Consider the following 10,329-nt stretch of genomic DNA (forward strand, 5'->3'; position numbering starts at 1 on the left):
ATATGAGCATTAACAAAAGCAAGGACAGCAGGATTACACCCCCAGTGGATTCCAAAGAGCAGCCTGAGCTACAAGACACATTTCAAGTTAGTTGAACAGTATCATAGCTTATTTTAGGTCTGAATACATTTACTTTGTATGTCTTAACTTACACCAGCTGTCCATAGTTCCACTACTATGAACTCAATTTTGCTGGGTTGTTATTTGAAACAACTATAGTGACTGGGTCTCTGGATGGAAGATCTTCGCTGCCTCGTCAACATCTTTGAGTATTGTCAGCACCAGAGGCCAGGCAGTCTTTTACGGAAGGCCAGTAGAAATAGTTGACTTACTCACTCTATGGGAATCAGAAGCAGCCATGTGTGTGTGTGTGTGTGTGTGTGTGTGTGTGTGTGTGTGTGTGTGTGTGTGTGTGAGAATTATGCCTTTAGGGTTTGGGACCCAGCCAAGGAGGTTTCCAGTGAAGGAGGAGATTCTTCAAATGGACTGGAGACTAGGGTGAGCACCAGTGCTGCCTCTAACAGGAAAGAGATGTCACCAACTTGACAACTCCGAAGATGCCCTGGAAGTTATTGCCTTACAATAACCGATGTTTCCATTACTGTCTGTGCAACAATGAGAAAACCACCTGTACAAAGCGACAAGGCAATGCATTCTAAATAGCATCATAAGTCTTTTTGTAGAGGGAAAAACCTCCATGCCTCTTATAGGGCCCAGCAAGCAAATGAGAGTATCCCGCCTGTACGGCAGAGCCTGGCAAGCTACCTGTGGTGTACTTGATATGCCCAAAACAGTGACAATGAGGGTCCTCATTCCCCTGATCCTGAAAGAGCCCCCAATACATCATCGGGCTACACTAGCACGTGATAGGGACAGATGGCGATGTTACTGGTGCCCCTCGAGCAAATTGATGAACAATGGGATGACAGTGATACAGTGATGCAGTCATTTTAAATTAATGCTTATTCACTCAACAAAGAGCCTTATAATATAAATATAATTTTGTCCGTGAGTTTTTGTGCCATGATGAGAAAATATTTTCTGCTAATTATCATTACTTTAAAGAGACAATATGCAGTATGCAATACTTCTACTGCTCAAAAATTCTGCATTAGAAAAGACGCTGTAAGGCCTGTCATTAATGAAAAGAATCACTAATTCCTCCTGAATCTATTATCTCATCTTTAAACAAAAAGATAACATCAAATACTTTAAAATTTATTTTAATCTCTTGAAAGTAGATTTTAGGAGCTAGAGAGATAGTACAGTGTTTAAGACATTTGTCTTACATCCCATCACACTTAGTTTGAATCCTCTGCTCCACATATGGGCCCTCAAACAATGCCAGGGGTCGCTCTTGAGCAGAGAGGCAGGAATAGCCCCTAAGCAACTGGAGAACTGTTCCTTGGCACACACCTATACTCAATTCGGACTAATTTAGAGTGTCAACAAAGCAGGCATTCAAATCTTTGGATATGAGTGCAATCTAGCATACTTTAAGAAAACTTATCTGTATGCAACCTCTACACAAATAGTGGTCCTGACCAAAATTGACATTTTTTTCTCATTAAAATTATGAAATATGAGAATGACCAAAATATGTTAATTAAAAATGTTATATTATGGCCATTACACCCCTTACTAGATAACAAGAGTTTATTCAAGCTACTTAAGAAAATATCTGTATCATTTCACTAGTATTTTCCTATTCATCTTCCTTTTCCCCAGCCCCTGGAAATTACCATTCTACTTTTCACTTCCATGAACTTGATATTTTGTTTGGTTGTTTGTTTGTTAAGGGGTGAGGGAAACGTACAAGGTTCAAAGGGGCCACTATTTCCTCTATGCTCGGTGGACCACATGTGATGCCATAGATCAAATGGGGTAGGTTGCATTCAAGGCAGGTGTTTTATCCTCTGTCCTATATCTCTGGTTACAAGTTCATCTTTTTAAAATTGTGCATGCAAGTGAGATCATGCAGTATTACTTATTTCCATGCAGAGTCTATTTAAATTTGAAAAATTCTTTCCAGTCATAGAAGGTACACACACACTGTCATCCCGTTGCTCATTGATTTGTTCAAGCGGGCACCAGTAACGTCTCTCATTGAGAGACTTATTGTTACTGTTTTTTGGCATATCCAATATGCACAGGTAGATTGTCAGGCTCTGCCATGCAGGCTCGATACTCTTGGTAGCTTGCTGGGCTCTCCAAGAGGGGCGGAGGAATAGAACTCGGGTTGGCCACGTGAAAGGCAAACGCCTAACCGCTGTGCTATCGCTCCAGCCACAGAAGGTACACAAGACATAATTTTCTTCTTTTTTAAGTTAAAGTATATGCTATGTGTGTATGAATGTATGATCATACATTAGAATGATAAATGTGCCAAAACCACATATTTTTGACATAATACATTTGTATCATTTGGCTATATACCCAGACATAGGACTAATGGATCAGATGGTATCTACGTTCCTAATTTTGAATTACTTCCATACTGTTTTCCACAAAAGCCACGTGAATTTTCATTGTCAACCAAACACAAAGTTTCTCTTTTAAATATATCTTGCCAATACTTGTATTTTTTAATTTTTTGTTAGTATTCATATTAAATTAAATCATTGTAATATGATTTGACTTACTTGACCCTGACAAATAATGGTTTTGAACATCTTTTCATATGCCAGTTCACTAGTTTTATATTTTTGGAAAAATGACAATTTGATTACTTTTTTAGATTTCTGATAAACAGTGAATGACAAATACTAAAGTCAGTATGCTATTAATGCTATCAAAAAGGATGTTAATTGAAATTTCTCCTGAAATTTAATCATCCTTTCTTGATCTGTAGGAGAACACAGTAGAGTAAACATCAATAAAATAATAAACACAAGTTTCTAATGCAAATATATTACATTTATTTATTACCTTTTTCTTCCTCCTGCTCCATCCTATTTCCTGTTTACCCTCTCTACCCTTTACTCTTTTTCTAAAAAGAAATTTCCTTTTGTTGTTGCTTTGGGGCCATATTTAGTTGTTTTTGGACCATACAGTGTTTAGGACTTAACTTGTCTCTGTGCTCAAAAATCACTCCTGTCAGTGCTCAGGAGACCAAATAGGATACCAGGGATAAAAAGAAATTTTCATAAAATTATATTCCATCCTCCTGGTATGTTAGTGATTTATCAAGAAGTAAATAATACATGAATAAGCATAAATGAGATTCTGACTTTCATGGATTTTAAAATGACAACTAAGTAAAAACTAATTATGTATCTTCTTTTTAATGTGACATATTTGTGTCACAGTTCTTTTCCAATGCACTAAACTCCTTGCTCTGCTTCTAATCAGGCCAAGGAATCTCAAACAGGGACTTACTTTAAAAGTTAAAGGAGATACCAGCTGTGATATCTTCATAAAATATACTTCTAACGAAAGCTTTCATAGGCAATGCTCACGGGCATAGAATTGTAACATTACTTAATGACAATTGAGTTTTCTAGCAGCTGAGAATAGAGTTTGGTATCCAAAGTATTTACTTGAGACCACATTTTAACCTGTATTTATACTGTAAGGATAACTATCCAAAGAGCAAAGGAATTAACAGCTCACTGGAATATTCTGTATTGGTCTTAAGTAACTAAGCCTTTATACTGTTACATGTTACATTCCCACTAATACCAGTTATAGAATAAACCACTCCAGAAAATTAAAACCTTTGGGCAAGGTGGCTTACTACAGATGAGGCAAATATAGCATTATTTAAAAAAACAGAAGATTGTCTGTAATAAAGCAGTAAGTCCTTGTGCAAATGGTGTCTGACTAAAAAATATCAATGTTCAACACAATATATTGCTTGGTATGATCTCTTCATTATCAACTGATAGTTCAAACCTTATTACTGCTTATAGGGTGCCTGCCTTGCGCCCAGTTGACCTGTGTTCAATTTCCAGCACCACATATGGTCTCCCGATCCCCGCCAATAGTGGTCCCTTCGCTAAGGGCCAGGCGTAAGCTGTGTGCACCACTGAGTCTTCTCGACTCCCCACAAAAATAATTTCAATCTAATCTCTTTACCTGGAAATGTAGGCATGGTTAATTAGCCAACTGACATTCATAGCCGCTACTGATGCTAGCTGGTCTTAGACTTACAAACAATACCAATTGTTTTCCTCAACTATACCTTTATCCTCAATGACCACACTGTAGTCCTCAGAGGTTCAAATAATGACATAAAAAAAGATACTAGTCTCTGACTATTGTATTCTTAAACTATTTTTTTCAGAATTCTCTGGAAAGTAAAACCATGTTTCAGTCTGACTGGGAGGGTCTTTGTTTTTCTAATGCCTTTCAATTGTTCAGGATGGCAGTTTTCTTTCTGAGCCTTTTTTCTTTTCTTTTTCCCCTTTATTTATTTAGTTAGTTAGTTTTTGAGTTAACAGCTCTTTACTTGTTCTAGTTCTGTTTTCTTTAAAGGTATTAGTTTTCTGGGATTCTCACATAAATACTAGTACTTTTATAACATCCAAATTGATCAATAAAAATATATATCTCAGGGCTGGATGACAGAGCAGCTAGGGTGCTTACCTTGCACCCAGCAGAACTGAGTTTGGTCCAGGGCATGCCATATGGCCCCCCAACACCACCAGGACTAGGTCCTAAGTGTGGAGCCTGCAGTTACACCTGAACATCGCAGAGCATGGCCCCCAAACAAAAATGAAAAAAAATGATAGTTCTGTTTAAATCTGTGAATATGAGCATCTCACTCAGACACTAAGAACATTGAAATTTTCCTAGAAAAAAAATAAGGAGTAAGCTCATAGCACAGGCTAATATTAAGCCAACAACCTAAAATCCCCTTAAAAATTTATGAAATATAGATTAATTATTCAATGTCTTTAACATTTGGACTGGAGCGATAGCACAGTGGGTAGGGTGTTTGTCTTGCATGCGACCGACCCAGGTTCGATTTTTCTGCCCCTCTTGGAGAGCCTGGCAAGCTACCAAGAGTATCCAGCCCCCATGGCAGAGCCTGGTAAGCTACCCATGGCATATTTGATATGCTAAAAACAGTAACAACAAGTCTCACATAAAGACGTTACTAGTGCCCTCTCAAGCAAATCGATGAACAATGGGACGACAGTGCTACAGTGCTTTAACATTTAGTAAAGGCTTTATTTTTTATCTAAATCTATTTATACTTAAAGTTTATCTCTATTTTATCTCTGTTAACACTTTATATGATAAATATTTAAAGTCTCATTAGAAAATAGCAAATTAATTTATATTTTGAAATTTTTATTTACTAAATTTATGAAATATGGTTTTCTGGTTACCATAAACATTTGAACAGAAAATTACTTTTAAGGTGGACAGTACGAATGTAGCTTATAGACATTTGTTCCTGACTATTCAAGTTCTTCAAATATTTAAAACTATCCAGAATTTAAGATTAAATTTTATTTGGCCTTTATTATATGGTAAAAAACAGTGCATTTTCAATACCTTCAGGATATATTTGATAATTTAGATACAAAAATTGTTTCTTGAAAGTATTTTTGATGTCAGATTATATAAGATTTTAAATTTTTATCTTATATATATTCTATCCCTCATAACAGACTGCTTGAACACCACTCACCTTTCTATTCTCAAAATATGACTCAGATCAAGACTAGATTTGAAAGTTTCAAAGGTAGAATAATAAGGGGCTAGAATAATAGTACAGTGCATAACACACTTGTCTTTCATATGACTAACCTCGGTTTGGTACCTGCCATCCCATATGGTCCCCCGAGCTCTGCCAGAAGTAGTTCCTGAGCCAGGAGTTGGCCCTAAACACTATCAGGTGGAAGCCCCCCCCCCAAAAAAAATAAATACCTAAAAGCCCTGTAAAGAATATTATATTGCTGCAATAATTTTTATCTGAAACCTTCATTAACTCTTTCTAATAACTTTCTAATCATAGCCAATCAGACAATAAAAATTGATCACCTTTTTATAAACTCTTCAGCCAACTAACATACTCTGTGATGAAGTGCTTCTTTCATTTTCTATCTATATACTTTCTGCAAATTTCCAATTACAGCTTTTGATCTGTTTTCAAGAAGGTAGTCTATTACACAAAGTATGATTAAAATTTTAATGGATTATTCTAGCTCCCATCTATTTTATTTACTTTAAGCACAGATATCTCTTAATATTTTAAACTCCCTTCAAGTATGTCTAGGAGATAATCGCTGTCTCAAATGAACCTAGTTCATGTCTGAGGCTAGCCATGGCATAAACTGTAATATGTTCATTTTATTCAGTGACTATTTCTTAAAGCCACACTATTTAAGCTCAACTGCAAGCTATCCGTGGACACTCTCCTTAGATGATGCCACTTAGGCTCATTACCTCTCTGGTACAAAATACAAAAAGGACTCATAAAGTTAAAGTGTCTTTCAAACTGTGAAGAATTACCCACCTTCATTTCTTTGGGGTTAAATCTAAATATGGAAGCATTTTATAGCATATTAATCCAATATATGCCTATTAGATTACACCTGTCTGTTTCATTTCTATGCTTTTATGTCATTTGACATCTATCACTTGACCTAGTCTCAAATATTAATTGACCAAGACCACTCTGTATTTGTTTGTCTCAGTAGATATTTCTGTATGACGTTTGAGGGAAACTAAACAATTCAGTGTGTTCCTGGTCATCTCTGGGTTCAAATAATTATATGACAACAGAAGCTGTAAGAAGTCGACAATTGGAGGTTACTTTATTCAACAATAAATACTATATACTTCTGAAAGCTTCTACTATTAACAATAGTCATACTCGGTTACACATAATTTTTCTACCCATCACATAATTTGGGGATAGCTATAATAAATATACTGAATTTAGCCATATAATCCGTATTTTAAATTTTGTATGGATTTTTTTTTATTATCCTGCTCTATTAGCTAATTTCTTTCTTACTGGCAAAAAAGTTTGCAGCTGTAGTAAAGTTGCCAAATTTGGTATCATATTCTTATATCTAAGATTTATAACGTAATCTCACGTGCTAAATTTTTCCTTACTGTTATATTTCTTGGGCTGGAGCTATAGCACAGCGTTTGGGCTTTCGCCTTTCACCTGGCCAACTCGTGTTCGATTCCTCCGCCCCTCTTGGACAGCCCAGCAAGCTACTGAGAGTATGGAGCCCCCATGTTAAAGTCTGGCAAGCTACCTGTGCATATTGGATATTCCGAAAACAGTAACAATAAGTCTCTCAGTGAGAGATGTTACTGGTGCCCGTTCAAACAAATCGATGAGCAACGGATGACAGTTATATTTCTTTCTTGTTATTTGTTGAGAATCATGGGAAGTAGCATATAATGCGGTATTTATAGATATTTCATATCTATAAAATATCATTAGAAGTTTTCTTTGCTTCCTATGTCATTATGTTGCATCATTGAGGGAATAGAGATGTTAATGAAACATACATGTCAATGACTTACAAGATCAAGCAAAGTAGATGTACCTTAATAGGAGAAATTTATTTTATTTAGATATATTTCTGATAGAAAAATATATGTTATCATATAAAAGATATTTAGAAGGCTTCCATTATAATAAACTATTGTGCAAAAAGCTAATTCTTTGAAATAACTATGTTTGTTAGTACAACGTACATACTCAGATTCATAGAATTTTTTAATCGTATAGGATATTGGTTCTTTATGAGTGGCTGACATGGTGAAATTGTATTTATGAATAAAGGTGATAGGAAACCAATCCAGGCAAGAGAATGACTGCAGATTGGGTATAACATGCTGAATCTAATGCTAAAGTTCTACAAATAATTTTAGCTATAATGGTGTTATGCCAAATGGTGTTATGTCAATAATAATTGTTAAACTTATTCTTCTTGGTATCAGTGAAGAGGCTATAGAAATAAAATTTTAAATTTCAAAATCTCTGTGACTGCTTCTAATTTAACCCCTGGCTATGTCTCTAGAATTATTCCTAATTACATAACTATTTAGCAGTTCTCACAGCCGATAGAATTTTTTAAAAATAAATGGTCAGGTTTCATCCTCAGAGACAGATGCCAGGAGTTATATAAATTAGCTCCATTCTTTGATTAAATCTTCCTAGGCCCATGACAAAGTCTTAAGAATATAGAATATTAAGAGTTTACATCATTGTGTTTCTTTTATATTTTAAGTACTAGCTATGTATATTCTATTAATAAACTAGAAAATCACATTGCTCTTTTTCTACTGTGTGATCTCTAGTAAAATTTTTGTAATTAAAAATATGTATCAGCAAGCATTAGGTGAATGGATTTGAAATAGCTGTGCAAGTAAGTTACAGTTTTACTACCTCTATTTAAATTACATATGTTAATTATGTTTCAAAACACATTAGCATAGTTTTATTTCTATGGTGTTAACTGCTCTCACTTCACTTAAGACATCTTATTTTGAATTGCCCTCAGTAACCTGCCATGAACTTCGTTACTAACAGAGTAAAGAGTTTTCATGGCATACCAGTATCATTCATTTTCTAGTTTAAAATTGAGTCCCAAAGATGGTAATGATGTATTTTTAATTTTTATCTATATTAGTAGACAAATTATAGTCAACACCTCAATTACTAATATCATTTTAAAGTTGGACAAGAACACACTAACAAAAGTTATTTTAGGACAGTAACTGCATTTCTAGATTTCTTCCATATGGTTATAGCATTCCTAAAAATAGCCTGTCAAATACAAGACAAAGAGTTGAGAAAACTTTATGGCAAATTTAACTGAGAAATAACTGTTTTCTCCATCAAGAGTATTGCCTGATAAATGTTTTGCAGAATTTAAAAGTCATTCTAAAATTAGTTTCAAAGAACTGACTGCAAATGACAGTTCCCAAATGTGTTTTATCCTCCTTTTTTCTCTTGTCATTGGAAACTCACAGCATTAAGAAAATATAACACTGAAAGGACTACTCCTAGGAGATGTGAAAATAATTATATGTTCTGCCTGAACTGATAGGCAGAGAAACATTCTGTCTCAGATACTGAAAAGCATGTCAATTCTGAGTTTGCATGTTTTCTGTTTCTACTATCCACCAGTTGGAGAAGCAGTGATTGAAAAGCAAAAGCATTCACCCTACAGCAAGAAGTCTTGAAAATTGGATAGGTGACATACTTTTCTACTTAAAACGTAAGATAATAAAAAATGTTTTTTCCACTACTCTTTTTGATAGATAATAGAAACAGTTTTGCAGATATGAACCACCATACTTTTACTACAAATTTTTTTTGTTGCATTAAAAATAGAGCACCAGTAACGCATATTTATGAAGTTAGCATGATTTTTTAATGACCCTGGAGAAGAATTGCATGAAATGAATCTAGTTTTTCTTCAAGTTTAATAACTTTAATTTTAAATTTAAGTTTATTTCCTATTAAAAGCAATAGCCAATAGAGTGCACTTGAAACATGAAAAAATAATTAGTATTTTTAGATTGTTGGATACTGCAATTCTACTGGTAATTTGGAAAAAATATTCATTACTTTGTAACATTCCAGTATCTTATTATTCACTATTTATGATTACCAGATCCACTCTGCCTTTTTTCAGTCTGAGAGGTTAGATATTTTATTTTTTGACAACATGAAATCAATGTCTTTTTCACTTTTAAGAAAATGTCTTCTGCAGCTTTCATAACACTGAAACAAAATAATAAGATAAATGATACCAAAAAAAGTTGTTATTTTAAATGGGGTTAGGCCTTATTGAATATGAACTGAGTTAGATTGTTAAATAACTTTTTTCATTGTGGAACTATATGAAATAAATTAGGAAAATTGTGAAAGTTGCTAAAATACATTAACAATGCTTATTAACATATGTGACCCTCTCAAAATAGATTTTAGAACAAAATGCAATTTGTGAAATTTATTTTTCAGTAATATTTAAATATAACTTTATTCCCACAGGTAATATTTTGAGTTTTCTCTATAATATTAGATAACTTTGCACTTTCCTTTTATTGATATCAATCCATGAAAGACTCAGGATTGTTTTTGACTTTTCAAATATTTTCATATTTATATTGGTTTATGAATGTTATTAGTATAAAACTATAGAGTACTATATTTATATTATTATTTGAAACAAATGAGTCAGAAACAAAATATAAAGAAACCCTCAAAATCTCTCTCTAAATATTGTGAGAATTACAAGCTATTCTCAAGATTTTGTTTATTCTTGGGGAATAGTATAAATGAAAATATACAAAAGGTAATGCCACAGAGATGGTTTAAGGCACTTGGTTGTGGCTGACCCC

The 10,329-nt window shown here is 34.1% G+C and overlaps 1 pseudogene; it reads left to right on the forward strand.

Moving 5' to 3' along the window:
- The first annotated feature begins 421 nt into the window (after positions 1–421).
- Positions 422–663, forward strand: LOC101542711 (protein FAM229B-like; annotated as a pseudogene).
- The last annotated feature ends 9,666 nt before the right edge of the window (positions 664–10,329 follow it).

Source organism: Sorex araneus, chromosome 1 (assembly GCF_027595985.1).
Source record: "Sorex araneus isolate mSorAra2 chromosome 1, mSorAra2.pri, whole genome shotgun sequence".
Taxonomy (NCBI): Eukaryota; Metazoa; Chordata; class Mammalia; order Eulipotyphla; family Soricidae; genus Sorex; species Sorex araneus.